Here is a 25054-nt window from a genome sequence, read left to right as displayed (position 1 = left end):
GCTGGGCTCAGCCCACCCCACGGCATCCCTTACCGGAGTTATCAGTTTTGTCAATATGCTTTAAATAGTACATGATTAACTTTCCACTTCCTGATGGAAGCCTGGGTAGAAATTAAATTATCACTTTGCATGTCACATGGTCTACCTGGAGTATTTTTTTTTTCCCTTTGGTTTTTCTCTTTCCACTGCTCTTTCACGGCGTGCCAGAAAGTAACTGGAAATATCCTGGATGCAACTAAGAGTAAATCCACCCACGGGGATTCATTCCTACCCATTCGGTCTGTGATTTTAGGAGAAAAAGTGTCGTGTCCTCCTCCTTTGGAGTCTGATGTGGAAAAAGCACAGGGTGAAGCCATGTCTCGAATCACCTCCTTGTCCTCCATGGGCCTTAGCGTGGCTTTTAGGAGGATCTGCCCCATGACCTTCCCAGCCACAGAGGTGACACTGACAGGTCCGTACCCTCCTTTCCACCCTTTTTAAAAATGGGTGCAATGTTTCCCTTTTTCCAGTGCCCGGGGACTTCACCTGATGCCATGACTTTTCAAATACCACCTTCTTCCAGGAACACCCCTTGTTTCCTTTGGGGTATTGCACTGGTGTTTCCCTCCTGGCTCCTGTGACCTCAGGAGCCCCCGGCTCATCTCTCCAAGACTTCAAGTGTGAGGCAGCGTCACCAGCGCGTCTCAGAGCAACAGGCCCTCGCTGGCACCCCGTCCCTCCAACCTTGGCATCTCATCCCACAGGGACAGCCCGATATTGTCCCCCTCTCCCTTCAAGCCTTGTTTAAAGCTCTGTCAATGAGCTCCGCTACCTCCTGAGCAAAGACCCTCTTCCCCCTTGGAGGTGGGTGGGGAGACCTTGGCCCAGGTTGCCCAGAGAGGTGGGGGAGGCCCCATCCCTGGAGACATTCAAGGCCAGGCTGCATGAGGCTCTCAGCAACGTGATCTAGTTGAAGATGTCCCTGCTGACTGCAGGGGGGTTGGACTAGATCCCCTTGAGAGGTCCCTTCCAACCCAACGCATTCTATGAGTCTTGGATTCTATGAGAGGTGAACCCCATCTGACACCAGCAAGCCTGGTGCCGTGTATGCCATCCCATTACCATAAAACCCAAAATGGTGTTGATGACACCAGCCACGGAGCCACGTATTAATAGGCTGGTCCCACCTGTTCCTTCCAATGTCATTGCCCGCAACTGGGAGGAGAGGAAAAAACAACCTGCCTCCCAGATTCCCTCACCAACCGCCCCAAGGCCCTGAAGTCTCCTTTGATGGGTTATCAAGCATTGGAACAGGCTGCCAGGGAAGTGTTTGAGTCACCACCCCTGGAGGTACTTAAAAGATGGCTAGATGGGATGCTGAGGGACATGGTTTAGTGATGGTTTTGGCAGTGTTAGGTTGATGGTTGGACTTGATGATCTTAAAGGTCCCTTCCAACCCAGACCATTCTATGATCCTATGATCGAGACCCCTTGGATTACGTGTTGTGGCTTCATTGCCACCCACACGGGAGAACAGGAATGGGTAGTAATCCAAGGGCCATACCTCTTCTTGTTGCCTAAGAAACGAAAAAGGAGAGAATGTCCTGGAGGAGTCTGATATGAATTTGGGTGAAATCAAAGCTTGCCACAAGACATGTTAACAGGATATTGCATAACTAAGGCATATTATCCGGCTTGAGGGAGAGAGAATTCCCAAAACAGTATCAGCGGTTCAGAAAAAAAACCCCAAAGTCACTGCTTTTATGAAAAAAAAAAAAAAAGAAAAAAGGGAGAAAACTTTGGCAAAATGGTAAGGAAAATTTGGGCAGTGTAGGATCATAGGAATGGCTGTGCTGGCTCAGAGCAAAGTGCAGCGAGCCCCACATTCAGCCTCTGACAGAGCCAACAGCAGATGCTTGGATAAAAGCACCAAAAGAAGGCAAGCACCCTGTGATACTTTCCCAGTCTACTTTCCCAGCTTCCAGCAATTAGCATCTCAAGGACTTCCTGAGCTGCCAGGGCTGTCCTTGAATTTAATGTCCCCCCGTGGATTTGTTTCACATGAGCTTGTTCCAGTTGTTCCTCGAGCCCGTGCAGACTTGCAGCATCCGCCGTGTCCCTCAGCCGGCAGCTGCAGGGGACGGAGCATCGTCACCCTCGGAGCATCGGCGGCCGCTCTCGGGACCCTGGAGGAGACCGAAAAAGGGGCCAGACCTGGCACTGCTGAAGCCAAAAGTCTAAAACTCAAGAGCTTGAGCAAAAAGCTGGTTTAGATCGGTATCCTCGGTAGGTTCAACAAAGGAGCTGGCAGGGGGTTGGCTGTCAACACGCAGGAGACGAGCACAAATCCCAGTTTCTGAAAGTATCTGAGTGTGTCCTGACACAGAGTCACGTCCCAGATGGGAACCTCGGTTGGTTTTTGTTTTTTTGGCTTTTGGAATCAGTGGGTAAATTTTGGTTTCCTTGAAGCCAGTGGGATTTTCTCCAGGGATTTCAGCCTGACTCTATCAGTGATGACAACTGGCTTGGAGGTGAAAGGGAAAAAGTTGGATGAAGTCGGGTCTTGGGGCATGAATGCAGACGGGACTCCAACATTTTATGAATTCTTCTTGGTTTGGTGGAAAACAAATGTCAGGAAAAGTAAGTAAATGTCTCCAAGATGTATTAGGGCTCTTGTTTTAGAAGTTTGCTGAACTTGAATGTCTCCCCTTCTGTCTTTTTTTTTTCTCCTTGAAATGGCTTTTCAGATCGCCATTCCACCAGTTTGACCAGAAAAGGTAAAAAAACCCACTCTCCCTCAGTGCAATTTGATCCAAACAGCATTTCATGCTGCAGCAAAGGCCCATGCCCCACGCAGCCCTGCCGTGGGGCAGCCGTGGGGCTTGGTAACCCACAGCAGCATCCTTCCCGGGGCACGGCACCCGCCTCCCCCCCGGCACCTCCCGGAGCCGGGGAAAGGGGGAGATCCTGGCACCCTCCACGCTCGCTGCCAGCTGGGGACGTGCTCTCGGGGTGGAGAGCCTTCCCCCAGGCCTTCGGCTGGAAAGACTTATTTAGAGAGTTATTTCTCTCTGTATTTTTATAGAATTATTGTCGTGGTTTGGGCCGGTGAGATGAACGATAGATGCTCTCCCCCACCCCCAAGGAGAGGAGGGAGAGAAAGAAAGAGAATTAGGAGTTTAGAAGGGACTAAACTACTTTAATGAAATATTAATAAAATAAAAAAAAATTAAAATGAAATATATACCATATATATAAACTGTATCAAGCTCCGAGGATGAGATCACGTCACCAGCAGGCACTGGGAAAGTCACAGACTGGACTCAGCGACGGATGGGAACTGCGTTGTTTGGGGGAGCACTATCGGTTCTCCGTACAATGCGAGTCAAACCGTATATTGCTCTCCTTATTTCCCTAGCAGCACAGATGTTTGAAACCAGGATCTTTTTTTTTTATTTTTATTTTCCCCGTTTCCAGATTTCTGCCCTTTTGCCCTTTGCATTTCAAGTCCTCTGTTGCCAATGGTCTCAGGGTAAGGAACTGGAAGCGAGTCCCTAAAATTGTGATGACAGAGCAAAATCTGGGGGTTAAAGAAGTTAATCCACAAGAATCATAGGACCATAGAATGGTTTGGGTTGGAAGGGACCTTGAAGCCCATCCAGTGCCACCCCCTGCCCTGGGCAGGGACACCTCCCACCAGCCCAGGTTGCTCCAAGCTCCGTCCAGCCTGGCCTTGAACCCCTCCAGGGATGGGGCACCTGAGAAGACACACGGAGAAAAAGTTGTCCTTTGGTGTCGTTTGAAAATGCTTGTTTTCAGAGCGGTTTCATTTGCCTGGCCTGGGGAAGGGGGTGGTGTACGTGTACGCTGGACCGATGGCGGCCGAGCCCATGATGTGCTGGTTCAGGTGATGCCGCAGACACGGTTAAACGAGGCTTCGACCCTTTTCAGCAAAGCCCTCAAAGTCCGTCACTGCCTTGTCAGATTAGATCCGAGCCCCTTGAATTGCTATAAAACCCACTTTCCCTCCTAAATTCTCATTATTTTATTCTAGAAATTCAAGCTGAAGCATTGCAAGAATTTTAAGGGATCCCGTGGAAGAGATTCAAAGTGAGAAATCCACTTTTTCTGGTTTTTACCCCGTGTTTATAAAACCCGTTGATCTTCCAGTATTCCCAGCGCAGCCTGTGGCAAATCTCGTTTGTACACAAAAGATTTTTCAAATTTCTTGTGGCGCCTGCCTGTATTTAGGCGGTGACCACTGCTAGCCACGCTCGGACGGAGCTGGGGAAGCCGGGCAGCCGTCGAGCCCCTCGATGGGAAGCAGGGTGCAATTCCCTGGCCTGTGCCGGGAAGGCGATGCCGTCTGATGCCCAGGGTTCTGCTGTGAACACCCCGCTTTCTCACCTCCTTCTGGCCCAGAGGCGCCATCCGGCACCTCCAGATTTGCCTCCCGTGTTTTCAGATGAACTCCCTGGAGCATCCCGGTCCCCCGGCACCAGAGCTGCCGTGATGGCACGTACTCAGCAGATGGTTTTCCAAAGCCCTGCTCCGTTTGGATGATGCACCTTTCCAAGAAGAGGAGCGTCTGAGGAGCACGGGATTGATGTGCTCTTCTCTCTGGGCTTCCTCCTCCGTTTCTAATCCGCAACTCTCCGCCAAGACAGGCTCCATTACCCGCAGGCTACTCTTTGCCCTGATTGGAGTTTCAGGTGTTTCTCCGGCGCTTAAAAAGCTGCTTTTGGCAGCATTTTCAGAGCTGGAACCAAAGTGGGTTTGCTCTCCCACGTTCATGGAGGAGCTCGGGTGCGTACGTGCCCCCCCACGCCCCCCGGCTGCCTGTCACTGCTGTGCATCTCCCTGCTCTGCTTTTGGGGAAGCGGGTCAGATAATTTATCCAGAGAAACACAGCCGCCGAGAGCTCAGCCCTACAAACCCGACTCAGAAGATGGTCTCTAACGGCAGGTTGGGTGGCAGTCCTTGGGGACAAGACCCTTCTCGCCCTGTGTTTGCGCAGCCCCAAGCGCGGCGGCTCCTTCTGCTCTGAAAGCAGCAGACAGCTCAACCCGCAGAGGCAAGACAGCCCGAAATAGCCTCGTTAGCGAGGAATGGACTGATGTTGGTCCAGATGTTTTAGTCCTCTGGGGCTTGCAGTCACGGATGGCACTGGCTGCCGGCAATGCCTGCGATGGCAGGCAGCAGTGTCACAGGGGGCAGGGGGGGTGGCACAGAAATGGGTGGGGTATTTTTCAGAGGGAAGGGCAAATTGCCTCCTTCGAAACCAGGCTGGGCAAACCTGCACAAGGCAGAGCCGGCGCTGCTAGAGCAGAGTTTGGCTCGGCAGCATCGCGGCGGGGCGTGCAGGCATGTACGGAACCAGGGGCTCGAGCACGGTGGGAGGCCGGGGGGGGGCTCATTTCAGCCGCTGGCCCATCTCCCCCCCCATCCCCATAGAGCGCTCCGAACTCCCACTTGCTGGCCGATGTGTGTGACGGGACCACTTAACACCAGCGCGGAGGAGCCAGAGCCCATGCCGCAGGGAACGCGCCTGTGCTTGCCAGGAGGAGGGAGCCAAGCACGCTTCTCTCCCTCTTTCTCCCAGGATTTGCAGTTTTGGTGGCTGGATGCCGAGTTCTCTCGTCTCAGCAAGCAGGACTAGTTCGGAGCTGGTGCGTGAAGAGGGGCAGAGGTGATGGGGAAAGGTGACGGGGAGGCAGGTGCTAGCGCTCAGGTCTCCCAGGGGTGCGCAGGTCTCCTGCGGGGACTATGGGGGAGGTCTGCGCGTGAGGTTGATTTCAACAGATTAGCTGGGGTTGAGGGATGAGCGAAGGCTGCCGTACCGGAGTGCAGCCACCCCTTCTGCCCCGAGCACCTAAGTCCTCCAGCATTTCGGAAAATCTCCATTTAGTGAAAGGTTGCTCAGTCCCACAGGATTCGGCTTTTTCAAGCGCTCAAAAAAGCCCCAGCCCCCGGAGCCAGAAGCCCATTGCCCATCGCGGGAGCAAATTGCAGAGGTGTCACTTTCCTGGCCGCAGCCGCACCGTGTAAACCAGAGGGGACATTGCCCCCGACTGCAGCACAGCCCGTTCCCCAAATCCCGCCCCACGGATCCCTGGCTGAGGCTACACGAACCGCCTCCGCCGGGGCGTGGGGGGCCACCCGGTGCAGCGGAGCTCTCTGTCCTCTGCGTGTCACCTCCTCGCTGACCGCGTCCCCCTCCCCGAGCATCCCCGGGGGAGGGAAGCTCCCTGCCAGCCCTCACCAGAACTCACTTATCTGCTCAGCAACACACGCGGCTGCAGCCGCCGGCCACCGGCCGCCTCCGGCACCCCGGGCTTCCTACAGCCCCGCACCCCGCCGTGCTGCGCCCCCCGCCCCCGCCCCCCACCCGCGGCCGCTCCGGAGAGCGGAACGGGGCAGAGCCGCCTCCCGGCACAGCCCCCCCGGGGCGGGGGGGGCGTCCACGATGGGGAAGCTGGGGGTCCTGGCTGAGGAAGCAAAGAGGGATGGCTGCCCCCCCCCCAAAAAAAAAACCAAGACCAAATAAAAAAAAATCCCCCCGCTGAGCCAGCGGGATCGGCCGCGCCTGTGTGCGGGGACGGGGATGGGGCAGGGAGTGACTCCCGGCTGGGGGGGGCCGGCGGAGGGGGGGTGGGTGCTGGCGGGGCCGGGGCGCTGCCGCATTTACAGGAGGAGCGGCCGGGCGCCGCGGCAGGGCCCTCCCCGTCCCGCAGCCGCCAGCGGGGCCGTGGCCCCGGTTAAAGGGGAAACTTGTCAGCGCCGCCGCCCGCTCCGCTCCGCTCCGCCGCTGCCGCCCCGCGCCCCTCGGCTCCGCCGCGACGTGAGTACGGCCCGGCCCGGGAGGGGGGCGGCTGCTGCGGGCTCCGCCCTGAAGGGGAAGGGAAGGGGAAGGGGAAGGGCTCTCCCGATGGGGAGAAGGGCCAGAGAGACCCTCCGGGGGGTCCACAGGGGAGAGGGAGGGGGGAGCGCACCCCCGTCCCCCCGCTGCGAGGGTCCTCTAGGGAGAGCGGTCAGGGCAGCCCCTCCCTGCTTCTCCGCGGGGAGATGGGCTGCGGAAAGACCCCCCCACACCCGTCCCGCTCCCGGGGGAGAAGGGCAATGAGAGCCCCTGCTGGGGGTGTCGAGGGCAGATAAGCCGAGGAGACACCCCCCCTACGGGGGTCTTGTAGGGAGAGGGCTCAGGGCAGCCCGTCCTTCCTTCTCCGCGGGTCCCCAGGGGAGATGGGCTGCGGAAAGCCCCCCCACACACATACCCCGGGGCGGGAGAGGGGCAAAGAAAGCCCCTGTTGGGGGTGTCGAGGGGAGATGGGTGGAGAAGAACACCCCCCCCCCAACCCGGGGGGAGATGGGCCTAGATAGGTGGCTCCCCCTCCTTCCCGCAGCCGTCCTCTGCGGGGGTCGCCAGGGGAGATGGGCCAGGGAAAGCCCCCCCTGGGGAGAGGGGCCGGCAGAATGACCCCCGGTGGTCCCCATGGTTAGGTGGGCAGGGGACCCTCCATCCCGGCGGAGGGGGGCCGGGGTAGCCCCTCGGCTGAGATGCGCCGAGATAGACACACACACACCCCCCCGCCGGGGTTGCCGAGGAGCACGCTGCCCTCGGGGGGAGGGATGGGAGCCCCCGCTTCGGAGGAGAGGGGCTGAGGGAGCCCCTCGGTGAGCGGGCTTGGGGGGAGCTTGGGGGATCCCCGGGGGCATCCGGGCCGCCAAGATGCTGCTTTTGCTGCTGGGGATCATCGTGCTCCACGTCACCGTGCTGGTGCTCCTCTTCGTCTCCACCATCGTTAGCGTAAGTACGGACTTTTCCTCCGGCACCGGGGTACCAGCGAGGCAGGGAGCGGCCGGCGGGGGGGTTCTGGCATGGCAAAACCAGAAGGTGGTGTTTTTATTTTTGGTTTATTTTCCAGCCTGGCTTTTAGCAGGAATTAGTACTTGCTGACTGCTGGTCTTCCTAACGGTGGGATTTTGGAGCATTTAGCACAGAAAGCTCTTTTCCGTATTTGTGCTGTCAGGTGTCACTGGGGGGGTGGGTCAGTCAGGTGTAATGGGGGGGTCGCTTGGTTGTGTGCGGCAGCGGGTGCTCAGGACATCCCCATCAGTCCAGAGGAGAGGGCTGTTGAAGGCCATCTCCTCATCGTCCCCATGTCACATCATAGAGCACCCAAAAGACTCTCTGTGGGGTGACGTCGCCCTCCCCTTTCATAAAGGAGCTCCACCTGCTAACGGGCTTCAGGCCACAGGACCAGTACAGCCAGTCTGAGCAAAACCCCTTGAAACGGGACTGGTTTGGGCACTGGCTCCTCAGCACCAGCAGTTTTGCTCTGCAGCTCTGCTCCTCTGGGGCTGTGCGTTGGGCACAGCCTCTCGCTCCCCACCCGCATGGGCTCCTCCTGGCGATGTTCAAGGCTTAAGCTGTGCAAGCAGTGGGAAGATGGAGGGTTGGATGCTGCACAGAGGGTTCCCAGCACCGTTCTTGGTCCAGAGCCCAGTTAACACGTCATCTACTTAGGAAGAGGTTTGCCTTGGTTTTAAGGCAGCAGTTTTGTAGAGCTGGTGAAGTTCCAGGCTTGCTTCACCAGGTTCTTCTTTCCCTTAATTTTTTTTTTCTTATTTTTTTTGGGTGGTCATAGTAGTAGAAGACGTTAAAAAAAAAAATAAATCTTGCGAGTCGTTAGAAATCACGTGGAACCATTCAAATAGCCCGGCCCGGCGCTGGGCGAGGACGGCAGAGGGGAGGGAAGCGCGCGTCCCCCGCGGGACTTGGTCCGTGTTTAAAGAGAATAAAGAGCTTCTGTGTTTTTTCTGCCGTTGGGGTGAAAGCGGCTGAAAGCAACTATCAGTATTTCCTTTCCAAACCCCTTTTCTGTGGAAAAGCATGTGCCTGGGAGCCCCCGGCCGGTACGCCCTGGGGCTGCTGGGTGCCGAAGCCCTGGCGGGGGGCACACGGCTGCCTGCCCCCTCCTGCCAGGGCGCTGCTCACGGGGCTGCGTCTCTTTGCAGCAATGGCTGGTGAACGGCGGGCACACGGCGCACCTCTGGCAGAACTGCACCTCCAGTAGCGTCTTCCACTGCCTGACCTCCTCCACGAGCGGTGAGTGCTCCCCCCCCGCAAATCGCTGCCCCTCGCTTTTATTCTCCTCCCCAGCCTTAGGAAATCAAGGGGGATTTGCCTGTGTGGGTTACTTGCGATTCCCTCTTGCTTTTCACTGCACACCCCCCCTCCGCCCCCGAAATTATTCCCTCCCTCCCCATCCCCTCCCCTCCTCTGCTCTGTCCCCAGATGGAGGGACAGGGATCCACCGAATTCCCGGTGTCCTAGTGGGGAGATTGCGCCCCCCCCAGCTTTACCAGTCCCTGAAACTGGGCTGGGGCTTAGCGTGGGTCCCAGCCCCGATGCCCATTGCTCTGCCCCCCAGCTGTGGGGCAGCTCCTGGCAGCACCGTGGCAGGGTGTTCAGCGCACCCAGCCGCAGCGGAGGTGACCGGCTCGAGTGCTTTTCGGTAGCCTCCTGTTATTAGCCCCTTTCGATGACACTGGGATGTATAAACGCGAGGCAGTCCTTGGAGCAGGGCTCGCTGGGCGCCCATCGCCCTGCTGGGAGTGGAGGGGCCGTTTTCATCACGCCTCCCTCTTGCCTGTGTTAAAGTGGTTTAAAGATGCCGCGGTGCCCTGAGGACACCCCGTCTCCAGGGGACACCCTGTCCCCTATCCAGAAAGTTGCCCTGCTTTCTGCCGCTGCGACAGGCTGAGTTTTGGGGCACTCTCCTCGCTCCGTGGTTCGCTGCCGAGCCCCATGGGGTGGGACGTGCTGAGCCCTCAGGCCCTGCCTCATCCCGCCGCTGACGCGGCACCTGCACATCTGGAGTGGCCGAACGGCCACCTCTGGCCTGGGCTGGGTGGAGGCTGCTGTGGCGCTGGGTGACGTCACCCAGCGAGCTGTGTGCTGAGGTCAGCAGGGGAGGGGTGCTTGCTGAGATGCCGTGACGCAGTTTGCAGGGCACCTAGCGGTACCAGTGTCATGAGACCTGTGCTCAAGGAGTCAGGCAAGCCCGTGCCTCAGTTTCCCCACAAGGCAGGGCTAATGCCAGTGGTGCCGCGTCCAGCGTTTGTTTTCAGTTAGCCTGGGTTTTGCTTTCCCCTGGAGACGGATTCTCCCAGTGAAACCAGTTGTGAATCATACCGATGTCACACTACGCCGGAAACACGCTCCTGGCGTAGGAGCAAACCGATGCCACGTGGTCTTGGCAAGTTGCAGGGAAGAGCACTGTGTGCTTTCAAAGGGTCTTGCGGTGATGGGAGACTGTCAGGGGTTTGTGGAGATTCATGTCGCCCTAGTCCCCAGCCTGGTGGGAGCAAAACTCTTGTGGGTCCCCGACGTGGGGAGATGGGTGCTCTGGGGGGTCCTTGGCTCCAAAGCCTCCTCAAATCTTTTGCTTTTCAAATCTCCACCGCTTTTTTTTTTTTTTTCCTGGGTGTTTGCAGGGTGCCGTGTGTTGGGGAGTTTTTAAGTGTTGAGAGGGGCTTGTCCAAAACGTGGTTGGGGTGGTTTCCTCCACGTCTGACTGCCCTGCTGGGGGTTGCCAGTCTATATTGCCCCGTTCCCAGGAGCTGCTCGAAGAGGGGCTTCCCTCTGGATCCTTTCAGTGGTGAATTTTTGTCATTGAAGGGACTATAGTCGGAAAGGCCCTGCTAAAAACGCCGTCAAGCGGCTGAGTTTGGTTCATGAGGTGCCCCAGTGGGCAGCTCTTTGAGTAGAGGTGCATTGTGCTCGAGCCTTAAAGAGCTCTCTGCCAGCTCTTATTGATGTGAAGGCTCTGCTCTGGCATCAGGAAAAGGAGGTTTTGCTTGGGCAAAAGCTTCTGCCCCATCCACCCTGCGGCCGGGCTGGGGGAGCAACGCCGCTGAGGACCAGTCTTCATCTGGTGGGACCCTGGATGCAGGAGCCAGAGCTCACCGGTGCTGTAGGAAGAGAGAATCAAAAGATATTTCCTGGGCTTTTAAAGCAAGGCTTTTAAAATCTGTGGGTAAAAATGGAATAAAAATAGCCCGCAGTATCCTTTCCGGTGGGTCCCTGTGCCCTCCCTCCCTGCTGCCCGTCTCCGAGCCCCTCCGCTGCCGGGGGACCCGCGGTCGGCCATGATTCGGAGCAATAAGAGGGACACGGAACAAGGATGCTGTGGCAGGACCAACTCCGGGGCTCGCCCTCATCCCCTGCCCGCTCCTTGTTAACGCTCCTCAGACTCTCTTTGCAAGGAACGTGCTTATTTTCCAAAATACGAAAGATCCTATACCAAATAACCACAAACCGTTCTCATTTAAGTCTCTCTCAAAACACAGGCTGTGCATGCCGCACGGCGTTGTAGAAAGCGGTAAGAATTTGTTTCTCTGTGCCTGTGCCAAGGACGGTACTCAACGGTTAATCGCCGAGTGCCAAGGTCTGCTCTGGGCTAAGAGCAAGAAATCCTCGGTCGGGAATTTTTGGCAGAACTTGGTCTTTACGTAGAGGCATTTTTTTTTCTTCTGGCCATCGCAGTGGCCGCCGCGGTGCAGTCATTTCTTCCTCTCCTTTTGAAAAGGAGCGGTACTCGGTGCTCGGAATATGTGGAATTAGGTAGGGTTCAGCATGGGGGGGGGTTTGTTGTGTGCTGTGATGTTCCCCTTTGGTTGCACTAGATGGCCTTGAGAGGTTCCTTCCAACCCAACACATTCTATGATTCTGTGTACTTTCTAACCACTTTTTTGGGGAAAATATGTCAAGGGCTCTCAAAAGAGTCAGTTAAAGCACTTTAGATGCTGCAGAGCCCGTTTTGATGTTGGAAATATCAATGCCAATGATGTAAATTAGCTAGCAGGAATTTGGAGTGAGGGTCCCTGGGTGTGATGGTGCTGTTACCTGAAATAAAAGCTCTCGAAACCAAAAGTAGTTTAGAGAGGAAATACTGCTTTATTTGCCACCAGTCTGAACAGATCCTCGGTGTAAGGGGATGCAACGGTGGCGTGGACCCTGGAGGAGGGGGTGTCTCGTGGGGGAACACTCAGGAGACTGGCAGAAGCCCCTACCTTGAAGATGCTGCTCCTGTTCGCTTTGATTTTCCTCTCTATCTTCCGGGCGTAGGTGGTCTCGCAGGTGAGCTGGGGGCCGCTCATGGTCTCCTGCAGCCACTCCCGTGGCTCCTGGGGCTGCTGCCGCGTGCCCTGGGCCCTGTCCCCCTTCTTCTCCAGAACAGGGGGTGCCTTGGCAGGCTGGTCCCTCTTCAGGAGGGGGGTCGGGCTGTGTCCCCGCTTCTCCACAGGGAGGTCTTGCAGGCCCAGGTGCCAGAGCATGGCCAGCATCAGTCTGCGCAGGGCCACGAAGTCGATGGCCCTGACCTTGGTCGTCCCAATGGCGACATCCAGCAGCTGGGCCAGGCTGAGCTGGGCCATGGCTGCCGCCGTGCCTGAAATGACAGAGGGACCTGAGCGGGACCTGAGCTCCTGGGGGAGTGGGAGAAAGAGCTGCCCAGGGGGGCCTTTCTGCCTGGGGGAGACTGGGATGGGTGGGAGGGATGGGCAGTCAAAGGCTTCCTCCTCCTCCCCTCGTCCTCATCCTCCTCCCTGTCCTCGTCCTCCTTGTCCTCGTGCTTCTCCTCCTCCTCCTCCTCCTCTGTTGCCTCCTAGGACCAGTGTGGTCACAGCGGCGGTGGGTGACAAGGGACAATGCAGCGTCCCCCGTTGCTGGGCGATGCCCCCACTCCCGGCCGGTCCTTGGGATGGGGTTATCCACAGGCATGGGAGAGGCCGAGGGTCCCGGCTGCCTTTTCCACCTCCATCCCTGAGGCGCAGCTGGCGCAGGCTGATCTGTGGCCGCAGCCAGCGCAGCCCGAGCCCGGGCAGAGGCAGCTCCCTCGCAGGGCTGTCCCGGTCACTCAGCCCGCTCCGGTGACACGTCCCGCAGGAGACCAGGCCCCGCTGGGAGCCACCACGAATATTTTTTTTTGAGGAATCGAAGTGCAAGACAGATTTTACCTTCTCCCTTAGACACCAAAGACTGCTGGTGACAGCACCAACTCCCTTTGATTTCTAGCATCTTGCTCCAAAGCAAAGAGCCACAGAAGCAGGGAAAAAGAAACGCAAATAAACATGAGCTGCCAGACAAGCCTAGGAAGGATTCAAACACTGGGAAAATCTTTGAATCCGAGTGATCTGTCAGACAAGTACGTAGGAAAAGAATCAGCAAGAACTTCTTTTCCCTTACAGTCCTCCAAGCCCGACCATTCCACAGTGGGGGCACTGCCATCTCCCTCCTTCGGTGAGGCACTCCAAGAGAGTTCCCAGGAAAGGAGGCGGGTGAGGAAGCAGGAAAGGGAGCAGAGAGTTGCTCTTCTAAAAGATACGAGAGATCCGTTTTCAGGCACTGGAGCAACAGCCACAGCTGGGCTCCGAGCATCCAGTGGGGCCAGGGGTTGCAGGCGTGGGACGCAGTTGGGATCCCCGGTGACTGGTCCAGCTCTTGCAGGTGGCTTGGGACCCCAAAAGCATCCATGATCCACCTGATGTCCACCCTCTCCTCTCCCCGGTAGATGGAGGTGCGGCAACCCCCAGCAACACGCCGGCCACACTGCCCAACTTCCCGGGTGCTCTGGACACGTTCTCCAAGCTGTGGACCTCGAAGAGCCTGCAGAGCATGAACAGCCCCATCCCCTCCATGGCCTGCTCCCCACGGGCAGCTGCAGCCCCTCTGGACATCCTCGCCCCATGGCCACCAGCCCACCCGGCCCCCGTGCCCCCCACCTGCACCCCCCGCAAAGGCCCTGGCCACCATGGACGGCCAGAGACAAAGCTGGGTTGGTGAGGGGGGAGAATCGGGGGGTCTGGGCCAGTGTGTTGGGAGCGGGGAGTCCCCCAGAAACACACGGGAATCATTGTCTGGGTCTTGTTGTTATATTTAAGTAGAAGCCTCTCCTCTGGCTTCCGAAATTCAGCACGGCTTCTTGCACAGCCCCCCCTGAACACCCCCTCACCCCGTCCTCCCTCCCTCTGCACCTCTGCCGGGCAGGGGGGAAGCAGAAGTGGGGGCTGTGATTTGTCAACGTGATGCCCCCCCCAGCCTGTGACCACCGTTCCTGGCCCTTCCCTGGGCAAGAGGGGAGCTGGGGGGGTTTAGTTTTCAAATCAACCTTGCTTAAAACAAGAAACAAACCAGCCCACCCAAGACCCCAGTAAAAAACAGTTACAAGGTTTTTTATTAACTAAAGAAGAATTATTAATTTAATTATTTAATTAAGATTGATGAACTTAAAAAAAAATTGAAAAATCCCGTTCATAGCACCAGCTGTTCCTGGCTGGCTGCCTGGGTGCTGGGTCCGTCCCGTGGGGCCCCTGCTCAGCAGGCAGCTGCTCGTCCAGCCGGTCCCTGCAGGTGTGGCTGTCCTTCCCCAGCAGATCCCTCACGTTGTGCTGGAAGGAGAGAGCGGGCTGGCTGAGCCCCGGGGCCGAACTCCACATCCGGGGAAACTGAGGCACGGCTCCCCCAGATGCTCAGCATCTCCCTCCCAGCCTCAGTCGCCCCTTTTGCATCCCCACCATTGTTATTCCTACCTTGCCGGGGAGCAGGAGGGGCTGGAAGGCTGTGGGGGGCTGGAGGCAGTGCATGTGCTGCAGTGGGGTGGTGTCCTTGTGCGAGCCCCCGCAGCTGCGTGGCACGGTGGGGTCCCTGCCCTCGGCCGCTGGCGCCCTGTTGGACGGGGCACAGGGATGCTCAGTGCCCAGTACTGTGGCAGCCCGTGCTCCAGCCTGCTACGGCAGGGAGGGGGCCAGGGGGTGCTCCCCGGTGGTATCTGTCCCTTCCGTCTCCCCTCCCACTGCGGCAGGAGACCCTCCACCCGTCCAGCCATCCTGGATCTGCTCTTTCCCCACAGCTCCCCAAGCCCAAGTTCAGGCTGAGACCCGACAGAACTTGTCACGTGTGGCTTCAGCACCCTTGAGACAGAGACCTGGGCCAGGTGGGGCAGTGTGGGCAGGCTGTAAAACCCCACAGAGCGGGGGCAAGCACAGCTGCCCCTGCGCAGCACATCTCTGCTCCCCTGCCCTGCCCAAGCCCCCCTGGAAGCCTCCGCCCCCACCCTGCTCGGGGCAGCGTCCTCAAATTCACAGGCTTGTACCCCATGGCACCTCCATCCCCGCTCTTCCCCCTGGGGAGGGCTCCCTGGGTCCCTGCTGCCGGGCAAGGCTGCGACGGGGCTTGGCAGGGTCGCACCCCCTAGGCAGACACCCGCACCCCCGTGCCAGCACCCGTCTCCCCCGTCCCACCCACGGTGCCGGGTCCTACTCGGGGCCAAGCAGCCGCATGCTGGGGGTCCGGTCCCAGGACAGGCTGTGGACATGGCTCAGCAGCTACTTTGTCAGCATGCCCACGGATCGCTGGGAAATTGTTCCCGTGCCAGGGAGCACGTGGGCACCAGTCGGGTAGCCAGAGGGACCGGGGCGAGCGTTGTGCCTGCAGCCACCACTGACCCCATCGCACTCACTCCTTAATCCCAGCGGCATCCTCAGCCCCTGGCTGCGGCGCCTTCTCCTGGAGCTGCCCCACGATCCTCTTGCCGTGCTCCTCCAGCTGCTGCCGGAAAGCCCCCAGCTCCAGGCGGTCCAGCTGTGGATGGGTGCACACCCTCAGCCAGCCGCCCCGCGATGGGACATCATTGTCCCCGGGGGGGACAGCTGGGAGGGGAGGGCCCTTGCAGGCAGGCCGCCATAGGCCCCCAAGGCCCGATGGTGCCAGTTTTGTGTGGTGGGGACAAGCCAACCCTCACCTTGGAGGCCGTCTCTTCACTGAACTGTTGCTGGACCTTCTCCTGGCCTATAACCTGGCTCAGCAGCTCCTCAATCGCGTCATTCAGCCGCTTCATGCTTGTGTTAAACTCGGTGAAGTTGACATTGGTGGCCAGGGCTGTCTCTGCTTTCTAGCAAGAGGGAAAGGCAGGAGAGCGGTGGGGAAAGGACGGCGGTACGATGGGCAGGGCCAGGTCGTGTCGGGAGGAGAGGGAGAAGCAGCTACATGGCCCTGCTCGTCCCATCACCCCCGTGGGCTTGGTCCCAGCAGCCAAAGGGACCTGGGGGGAAAGAGCAGGACCCAGCGAGGGAAATCCTGGAAATCGTCCCTCCCCTTGGCTGGTTCTGTCACCGAGCACCCAAGGGACCAGGGGTGTTTGTCACCCTGCCTGGGACCCCCTTGGCTGGTGCTGTGGCCCCTCAAGGGTGTAGCACAGCAACTCCCAGCACCGGGTCCTCCTTGTCTGCTTTCTCCTTCTCCAGCCTCTCCAGGGCCTGGAACGGAGCCTTCCCATGCAGACAGCACCCTATGATGCCACGGCAGGGTCAGAGCTGCCTCCCAGCCAGCCCAGAACACTGGCCTCCTCGGCTTCTCAAACTCCTCCAGGAAAGGCATTTGGAAGCTGTGCAGGGCTGCGAGCAGGTTGGCAGGGGGACAAACGCCTTGTGGTGCCCAGCCTGGGCTCTGCCTGGAGGATGCTCTGACCCCACGGGGCTTTCAGCCACCTACCTCGGTATCTTTGTGCTCCTGGTGACTGTCAGCCAGGACGTCCCCCACGACGGAGCGGAGTTTCTCACAGTCCCCTTGTACCTGCAGCGTGGTGGCCTGGGTGCTCTTCAGCAGTTCTTCATCCTGCTTCAGGGAGGAAGGTGACGAGGCAGTGCCATGCAAGGGGGGAGTGGCTGCCCCGTGGGGACAGACCCAGGTTACTTGGCTGGTGGCCATGGGCTATCAGTGCCAGCAGGACATTTACACCAGACTGTAATTTCCTTCCATGCTGCTGACTTGTACAAGCCAGTCTGGGGGGCGGTGAGGGGCTCCCCCACGTTACAGCGAAGCACAACCAGCCGCGGGGTTCCTAGGAGCCCCCTGCCAAGCCCCCCACACCGGCCTCCCCACACCGTGGCTCCTCCTCGGCAGCTGCTTCACCACCTTGCCCCTGGCTGTGGCCGCAGGGTGGTGGTCTGGGGTCGAGGGGAGCATGGCTGAACCCTTGGGGTGGTGGTCTAGGTTCCCAGGGTTCCCTGGCTGTGTCCTAAGGGTAGTAGTCGGGGGTGCCAGGAACCATGGCTTTGTCCCCAGATCATGGTCTGGGTGCCCAGGGACCGTGGCTCTGTCCCCAGGGTGGTGGTCTGGGGTCAAGGGGACCCTGACTGCACCCTTGCAGCGGTGGTTTGCCTCACCAGCTTGCCCACCGCCTGCCAGGACATGAAGGTGTTCACCTTTTCCTGGAGCTTCTCATGGCGCTGGAGAAGCTGCCCCACCTTCACTCCGGTGTCCGTGCTGGAGACGGGGCGTGCTGCCTGCGCCTCTGCCTCCTCCTGCCCCATGTGCTGTATCGCCCTCAGCTTGTGTTTCTGCAGGAAGGGGAGAAGGGATGGGCTCTGAGCTGGGATGGATGCAGCCAAGGAGCCCAGGTGCCCTGGAGGCTCGATGGCCCCAGCCAGCCCAGGGAGGTGTCTGGGAACCTTGCCAGAACCACCCCCCCGAGGTGGTGGGTGAAGGGAGCGCTACCTCACCTGTGCCTTCACCTGCTCATCTGTCTGCATCGCCAGGAGCTTCAGCCTGGCCTCAGTCCTCTGCTGATGCTCTCCCAGCTCCTTTAGCTCCTGCTCTATCTCCTGCAGGCCCAGGTCCTTCATCTCCATCAGCTCCTGCTTGATTTTTTGCAGCGTGGACCTGGCCAGGGAGATGGGGGCACAGGGAGGTTTATCCTCCATTGGGCTGCTCGGGGGTGTTCGTCACCCCTCAGACCAGGGTGCTCCAAGCCCCCCTGGGCTTCCCTGCAGCCCCCTGGGGTAGGAAAACCCCTCCCGTCCTCTTACCCCATCTGGGCGCTTCCATGCAATTTCCAGTTGGCTCCATCCACCCTGGGCTTTCCACGCGTATCCTCCAGCTGCCTGGTCTGGGAACGGGGGTGTTGGCGGAGTCAGGGCACGGCCCCTGTGTCATCCCAGCACCGGGGTCATTTGTATGCCCTGGGTTCAGGTGCTCACTTGTCCCCCAGGGGGCTGCTGTGAGACGTCCCTGCCACAGGCAGCGCAGGAGGTCTGTCTGTCGGGGCAGCCGAGGAGCTGCCGTGGCGCTGCCTGTGCCAGGTCCTGCCTCCCGGCGGGATGCGCAGGGAAGAGAAGGGCTGAGCAAAGGTCCGCAGAGCCCCGGGGCGTGCAGTGGCTGGAGGAACTGGGGGCTGCGGTCCCACTGGGTCCCGCTCCCGCAGCCGGGATGCCCCAGCACTCAGCGCCGACAGAGCTCAGGCTCCTCGGCCTCCTCCTCCTCCTTCTCCCCCCTCTCCCAATATGCTGCCCACCAGGCCATCCATCCCCCAGCACCTCCCAGCCCACCATGCTGCTCACCTCCTCTGGGGCCGGGCAGAGGCTCTGCCTTTCCTTCAGCCTTTGCTGGGGAAGGAAGGGATCAAGGGGTCAGGCCGGACACGGGGCTGGGGGGAACGGACCCACAGGGACATCAGTGCCCAGCACCGCCAAGCCGTGGACCATGGCCCGACACAGGAGGACTGGTCTCCGCGAGGGAGCTGGGGATGCAGCTGCCCCCTGTCCCGGTGCAGGATCCAGGCGGGATTGTGGCCGTAGCCCATCACGCTCCAGCACTGTCTGGTCCCAGGGGCCCGGCAGGCGGCCAGCAGCATCCTGGAGTTTCCTCTGGAGCGGGGCGAGGGGAGAGGCACCAGTCTGGATGTGGGAGCGGGATTTAAAAGGAGCATTTGGGCACAGGACAAAGGGAGAGCGGGCAGGCAGCCTGGGGTCTGTGGCTGGCTTGCCCAGGGCAGAGCCTTATCCCCCTCCTTCCCAGCTCCCACGTTTCTTTTTTTCTGCCCGTTAGTTCAGAAGTGCCCCAGCATCCCTTTGGCTGATGCCCGCAGTTCCCTCTACCCGCAGCCCGACTTGCAGGCAGCGGCGTCCGTTTGTGCCCTCGCCGGGGCAGTGGTGGGGGGCAGAGGGTGGGGGGCTGCAGGAGGGTGGGCTGAGCTCCCCTGCTCCCCCCTTGGGACACCCTTCCCACTTTGGGGTGGCGACAGGGAGAGGGGCAGGGAGGGGGCAAGGGCCCAGCTCCCTCCCGGGGCACCAGCGGCAGCTCACCAAGCCAAGCGCCTCCTGCATCCTGCGGATGTCCTCTGCCATGCGGGACTGCGCCACCTTCATGGTGTGGATCTCCTCGAGCAGCTCCTGGGAGAGAGCCGTGGGCAACAAGAGTGGGGTGGTGGGGTGAGCCCCAGGGGAGGGTCCCTGGGGACCAGGACCTTGACCCCTGCTGTGCTCTTAACTTGACCCCGGGCTTATTTCTGCCCACGGGGGATAGTTGGGGGGCAAAGCACAGCCGCCAGCGTCTCAGCGCCGTGCAGGATGAGGCCCCTGTCTGGTCCCCACCAGTGCTGGCTTTAGCCCTTGGGCGAGCCGAGGGGATTTGGGGTGGGAGATGAGGCCCATGAGGGACTGATGGAGCCTCCCAGCTGCCCCAGGAGCGGATGCGGTAGCGGCCGTAGGTCAGGAGCGGGGAAGGGAGGGATGGAGAGGGCGATGGGGCCAGAGCTCCAGGGCTGCTGAGCCTCCAGCTAGTGGGGCATTTCAGCCCCAGCTCTTCCTCCCCAAAACTCCAGTTCTTTCCGGCTGTGAAGGCCCACGTGCTGCCATGGGCTCAGGCTTAAAGCAGACCTCGGTGTAAGGGGATGCAACGGCGGCGTGGACCCTGGAGGAGGGGGTGTCTCGTGGGGGAGCACCCAGGAGACTGGCAGAAGCCCCTACCTTGAAGATGCTGCTCCCGTTCTCTTTGATTTTCTTCTCTATCTTCCGGGCATAGGTGGTCTCGCAGGTGAACTGGGGGCCACTCATGGTCTCCTGCAGCCGCTCCCCTGGCTCCTGGGGCTGCTGCCGCGTGCCCTGGGCCCTGTCCCCCTTCTTCTCCAGAACAGGGGGTGCCTTGGCAGGCTGGTGCCTCTCCAGGAGGGGGGTCGGGCTGTGTCCCCGCTTCTCCACAGGGAGGTCTTGCAGGCCCAGGTGCCAGAGCATGGCCAGCAGCAGTCTGCGCAGGGCCACGAAGTCGATGGCCCTGACCTTGGTCGTCCCGATGGCGACATCCAGCAGCTGGGCCAGGCTGAGCTGGGCCATGGCTGCTGCCGTGCCTGAAGCGACAGAGGGACCTGAGCGGGACCTGAGCTCCTGGGGGAGTGGGAGAAAGAGCTGCCCAGGGGGCCCTTTCTGCCTGGGGGAGACTGGGATGGGTGGGAGGGATGGGCAGTCAAAGGCTTCCTCCTCCTCCCCTCGTCCTTGTTCTCCTCCCTGTCCGCGTCCTCCTTGTCCTCGTGCTTCTCCTCCTCCTCCTCCTCCTCTGTTGCCTCCTAGCAGCAGAGTGGTCACAGCGGCGGTGGGACGGGTGACAAGGGACAATGCAGCGTCCCCCGTTGCTGGGCGACGCCCCGCCCCACTCCCGGCCGGTCCTTGGGATGGGGTTATCCACAGGCATGGGAGAGGCCGAGGGTCCCGGCTGCCTTTTCCACCTCCATCCCTGAGGCGCAGCTGGCGCAGGCTGATCTGTGGCCGCAGCCAGCGCAGCCCGAGCCCGGGCAGAGGCAGCTCCCTCGCAGGGCTGTCCCGGTCACTCAGCCCGCTCCGGTGACACGTCCCGCAGGAGACCAGGCCCGGCTCCCAACCGCCGCCATTATTGTGGTTTTCTGAGGCAGCAAAGGGTTGGCGCGGAGGGGAGTTGGGGGGGTCCGGGCCAGGGCATTGGGAGCGGGGGCTCCCCCAGGAACTCACTGGGATCATTGTCTGGGTTTTGTTATTGTCTTTAAGGGGATGACGTGCTGCTGGGGTGGGCACCGGCCCATGGGATCCTCTAGCTGGCCTTTTCTTCCCCCACTTTATTTTTTTAATCTATCGCTATAATCTATGAGTATCATATATATATAAATCCAGGGAGAAGGAAGGAGCATCCCAGAGGTACTGAAGGGTGTGGGGGGGTTCTCTAACAGCCCACTTCATGCCCGAGCAGCCCTGCAGCAGGGCAGGAGAGGGCAGAGGGGGAATAATGAAAAATAAATGGATGGAGGTGGCTGTCGAGAGCCCGGATCGTGGCCACGGCGGCACGGAGCCACTGGTGCCCCCCCAGCTCTGGATTTCCCAGACAGGTGCTGCAGCGCCCAGAGCAACACGCGCCTCTCCTCTGGCTTCTGGAATTCAGCACGGCTTCTTGCACAGACCCCCCTGAACCCCCCCTCACCCCGTCCTCCCTCCTCTGCACCTCTGCAGGGCCGGGGCGAAGCAGAACTGGGGGCTGCGATTTGTCAATGTGTTCCCCCCAGCCCTGTGACCACCGTTCATCTCCCTTCTCCAGGGAATTAATTTTACTAATTAAAGAATAGTAATGCATTTAAATTTTAAATAACAATCATGATTTTATTAATTAAAAAAATATATATTTCTTTTGGAACACCAGCTCTCCCTGCCTGTCTGTCTGGGTGCTGGATCCGTGTGTCCGGTGTCCCCAGTGCCTGGGCGAGGTGGCCGTTGCCTGAGTCCGGCTCCGTTGGCTCAGCACGGACTGGAAAGCTCAGCGCTGGGTCCGACGGGACCAGGCATCTCAGGCCATCATCTCAGGGATGCAGCCGGCACCTCCAGGGAGCCAAGGAGAAGAAGCAGGGGGTCAGCCAAGCCCCGCCCCCCCCCCCTCCTCACATGCAGCCTAGCCTTCCTAGGGCTGAGAAGGTCCAGGGGAAAGGAGGCTTTGGGCAAAGGAGAAGCAGGGATGGGGAGGGAAAGAGCCCCGGGAGCTGGGCACTGGTCTGTGCTGGGAGGCAGCATCCATCTCTGCTTGTGGCTCTGGAGCTGTGAGTGTTGACCCTGGGGATGTGATCTGGGAACTGTTGACTCATTGCATCTCAAGAGCTTTGTGAGGCTCGAACTTGCCAAGCCTGGCTGCTCCTGGTCTCAAGAAAGATGACCTCAGACCCAGCAGTTTTCTGACCACTAGAAAAAGCCTGGCCAACCTTTGGCCTTGCATGGCTCCCACCCTGGACCCCATGTCACGAGTCTGGCAGGTGCTGGGGAATATCAGCTTTCCTGCTCAGACTGATGTTTGCCTCCAAACAGCCTTGCTCTTATACCCCCACCCTGCTGCCTCCTTCCCTGTCTGCCCGAGGATAGCGTTTGGTGCAGGACTCGCCATGTGCATGCGAGATCAGCTGCTCACACCTACTCACAGTCCCCATCCAAGTGCCATGGTGACAACATCAGGAGCAATATTTCATCCTTGTAAGCCAGTGGGTTGAATCATGGCTATTTGGAGCCCACGAGAGGGGCCGTGGGGGTCTGTGTGCCCCCAGCGAGGGGAAGGAAGGGCTGGGGCTGGGGTGGGGGTAGGGAGGGATGAGAGTGGAGGAGCTGTAGAGAGAGCTGGGTTTGGGGAGGGTATAGGGCTGGGAGGGATATGGGAGATCATACAGGGAAGGGTGGGGCTGGGAGAGGTATAGGGAGACATGGGGCTGAGAGGGGTGTAAGGAGGGATGGAGCTGGGAGGGATGTGGGGAGAGATGGGGTGGGGAGAGATGAGGGGAGATGAGGCTGGGAAGGATGTGGTTTGGATGGGACTGAGAAGGATGGGATTGGGAGGGATGTGGTTTGGATGGGACTGGGAAGGATGAGACTGGGCAGGGAGTGGGAGTAGGGGGAATGGAGGGAGTACAGCTCTGTGAAAGACACGGCATGGCCATGCTGTAGGGAGTGTACAGAGAGGCAGGGATCTAGGAGGGCTTTGGGGAGCAGGGGTCGATGGGCAACAGCTCTGGGGGACCATGTGGCAGGGCAGTGGCTCTGGGAGGGTTGCCAGAGGGACAAGTGGCCCAGGCAGAGCCCCCCGGCGCTCCCTGCCCAGCCCCTGCAGTGAGGCTTTGCAGATGGGGACATCCCATGGCTTTGCCGGGGGCGGGGGACCCGATGGCTCTGTGCTGACGTGTCCCCCAGCCACTGGCAGCGCTGGCAGTGGGGTCGGCAGAGGCTCGGCTTGTCTGGCGCGTGCCGTGTCCTCGCAGCCTGCTGGGATGTTGCAAGAGCCGGGAAAGCAAAGTCACCGCCGCTCTGCGAGCTGCCCCCGTGAGCCGGCCGGGCTGGGGGGACTCTCCTCCCCAGGACTGAGTCTGGGTGAAGCCAAGTGCAGCGTACGGCCACGGCACCTGCCCTTGCAATGGCTGCAGCAGCCTGGGGCTGATTTTCAGGGAGGAGGGAGGTCGGGTGCTGACTGCTTGACCTACAGCCATGTGTCAGCCATACCCAGCGCTCTCCTGGGAGGTATCCAGATGGCCCAGCGGGATTGCTACCCAGACAGCCCAGGCAAAGGCAGGTCAGGTGAAAGCTTCAGGATGAGGAGCTTCATTAGGGCAGTGGCTGCCACCAGCTGGCAGCCACATCCCACCGCCTGCCGAGGGATGAGGGACTGCCATCCTCTGCAGGTCAGCCCGGGGCAAGACCTCAGTGTGGGGACAGTGCTGCCGGGCCAGAGGGCTGGCCAGATCTGGGGCCAGGACAAGGGCTGACACATAACAGGGCACTTCTTCAAGCATGAAGGCAGCAGACCCTCTGTTGTACGCAACAACGCCGATCACTTCATTTATCCTCCCTTTATGCTGCACGTGAAGTCCCCCTTTGAGCTGGCTGTGTCCATCCACATGGAGCCTTTTTTTGATAAATGTAGCTATTTTTCTTGACTACTGTGAGTGCCACCTTTGGTGCCTGGGCAGTATTTGCTGAATCGCTCCTTTAACAGACTTTGCCAGCGATGCCTAAAAGTACTGTTTTGCAGCTCAGCTTGCCTGCCAAAAGCACAGCCACCCTGAAACGCTGGTTGTCTTGGTTATTGCCAGGCTGCTCGTGGGGTGCAGGGGTGACCTCTTAGGCACCCTGGATCTGCTTGTGCCCATTTTCCTGGGGGTCCTTAACGATGGACATGGAGGGCCAAGGAGATGTGGGAAACTGCTGTGACACCAGCCACAGCCCCGATGCCGGCTCGGGAGCGTCTCTGTGCTGGACCCATCATCCTCCCAGGATGCAGAAGGGGACACCCGGGCACCACCTGCCCTGTCCCTCATGGGACACCGTGGGTTGGGGGTTGTCAGGACCCTTGTGTGTTTTCCAGCTGACCCCATCTGGAAGGGAGGACTGGGGTTATCCTTCCTATATTTTGACTACGGGGACTGCAGAGCCCACAGGATGGTGGGATGGGGACAGTAGCCCTCCTGCCTTGTGCCAGCATGTCTGGGCAGATGCATTTTTTCCCAAGCATCCTCCTATCAATAACCCACTTGTGTTTCTGGTTGATGATCCACCAGCTGACCCTGGCTGGTGGAGCAGCTCTGCCTGCAAACTCTCTGCTCACAGCACCATGCTGACTGCATGGTCATAAGACCCTGGAAAAATCATGAAATGAACCAAAATCCAATATTTAGTGCTCCTTTTATGGAGCCTTTCCTTTCCGGGCCACTCCAGCGTGTGTGGTGTTGCAGGGCTAGAAGCTGACCTCTACTTGTTCCCATTAAAGGCAGCAACCCCTCTGCAGTCTCGGCCCTCCGGGAGACAGGGCTTGGAGGAAAAAGCCAAACTGCAACACAACCTGGCAGCCAAAACCACAGGGAACATCCTGTTTTGGTAAAAGCCCCCCAGTCCCTAACCCCGGCAGCCTTTTCTCCTGACGTTGCAGGGATTCTGTGCATTGTCCCCCAGAATAAGGCTCGAGGGAGCTGCCTGGTAAAAAGGCAGCCAGAGGGGATGGCGTAAAAGAGTCCGGCAATACCCGCTGCTGCAGGGGACGCGGGTGGTAAAACATCCCTGGAGTGGCATGGCTCATGGCACAGCAGGGACGGGTCACAGTGACCGCGGAGGGTCTACAGCAGGTTTGTGTGCTTCCCCCGAGGGGCTGGTGTGGGCACCGGGGAAGGGGGGACAAGCCATTTTGCCCCCACATCCAGGGGTTTTGTGCAGCCCTGGCCTTGCTCATCATCTGAGGCGCTTGCCTTGGGCTGCC

At 59.5% G+C, this 25054-nt stretch overlaps 1 protein-coding gene across 2 annotated transcripts in view; it reads left to right on the top strand.

Annotated features, from left to right (window-relative positions):
* The first annotated feature begins 6665 nt into the window (after positions 1 to 6665).
* Positions 6666 to 25054, top strand: part of LOC141751332 (tektin-3-like) — a 34810-nt gene continuing 16421 nt past the window's right edge. The window contains exons 1-2 of one of the 2 annotated variants that reach the window (XM_074607920.1): positions 6666 to 6820; positions 8998 to 9088. The gene's annotated coding sequence lies outside the window, so the exon portion shown is untranslated. Of the gene's footprint in view, positions 6821 to 6990; positions 7787 to 8997; positions 9089 to 25054 lie in introns of those variants that run through there. The other variant, XM_074607919.1, reaches the window with a different exon arrangement.

The sequence above is a fragment of the Larus michahellis genome, chromosome 14 (assembly GCF_964199755.1).
Source record: "Larus michahellis chromosome 14, bLarMic1.1, whole genome shotgun sequence".
NCBI classification, from domain to species: domain Eukaryota; kingdom Metazoa; phylum Chordata; class Aves; order Charadriiformes; family Laridae; genus Larus; species Larus michahellis.
The sequence above is the reverse complement of the archived record's forward strand: the minus strand, read 5'-3'. Positions and strand labels throughout refer to the sequence as shown.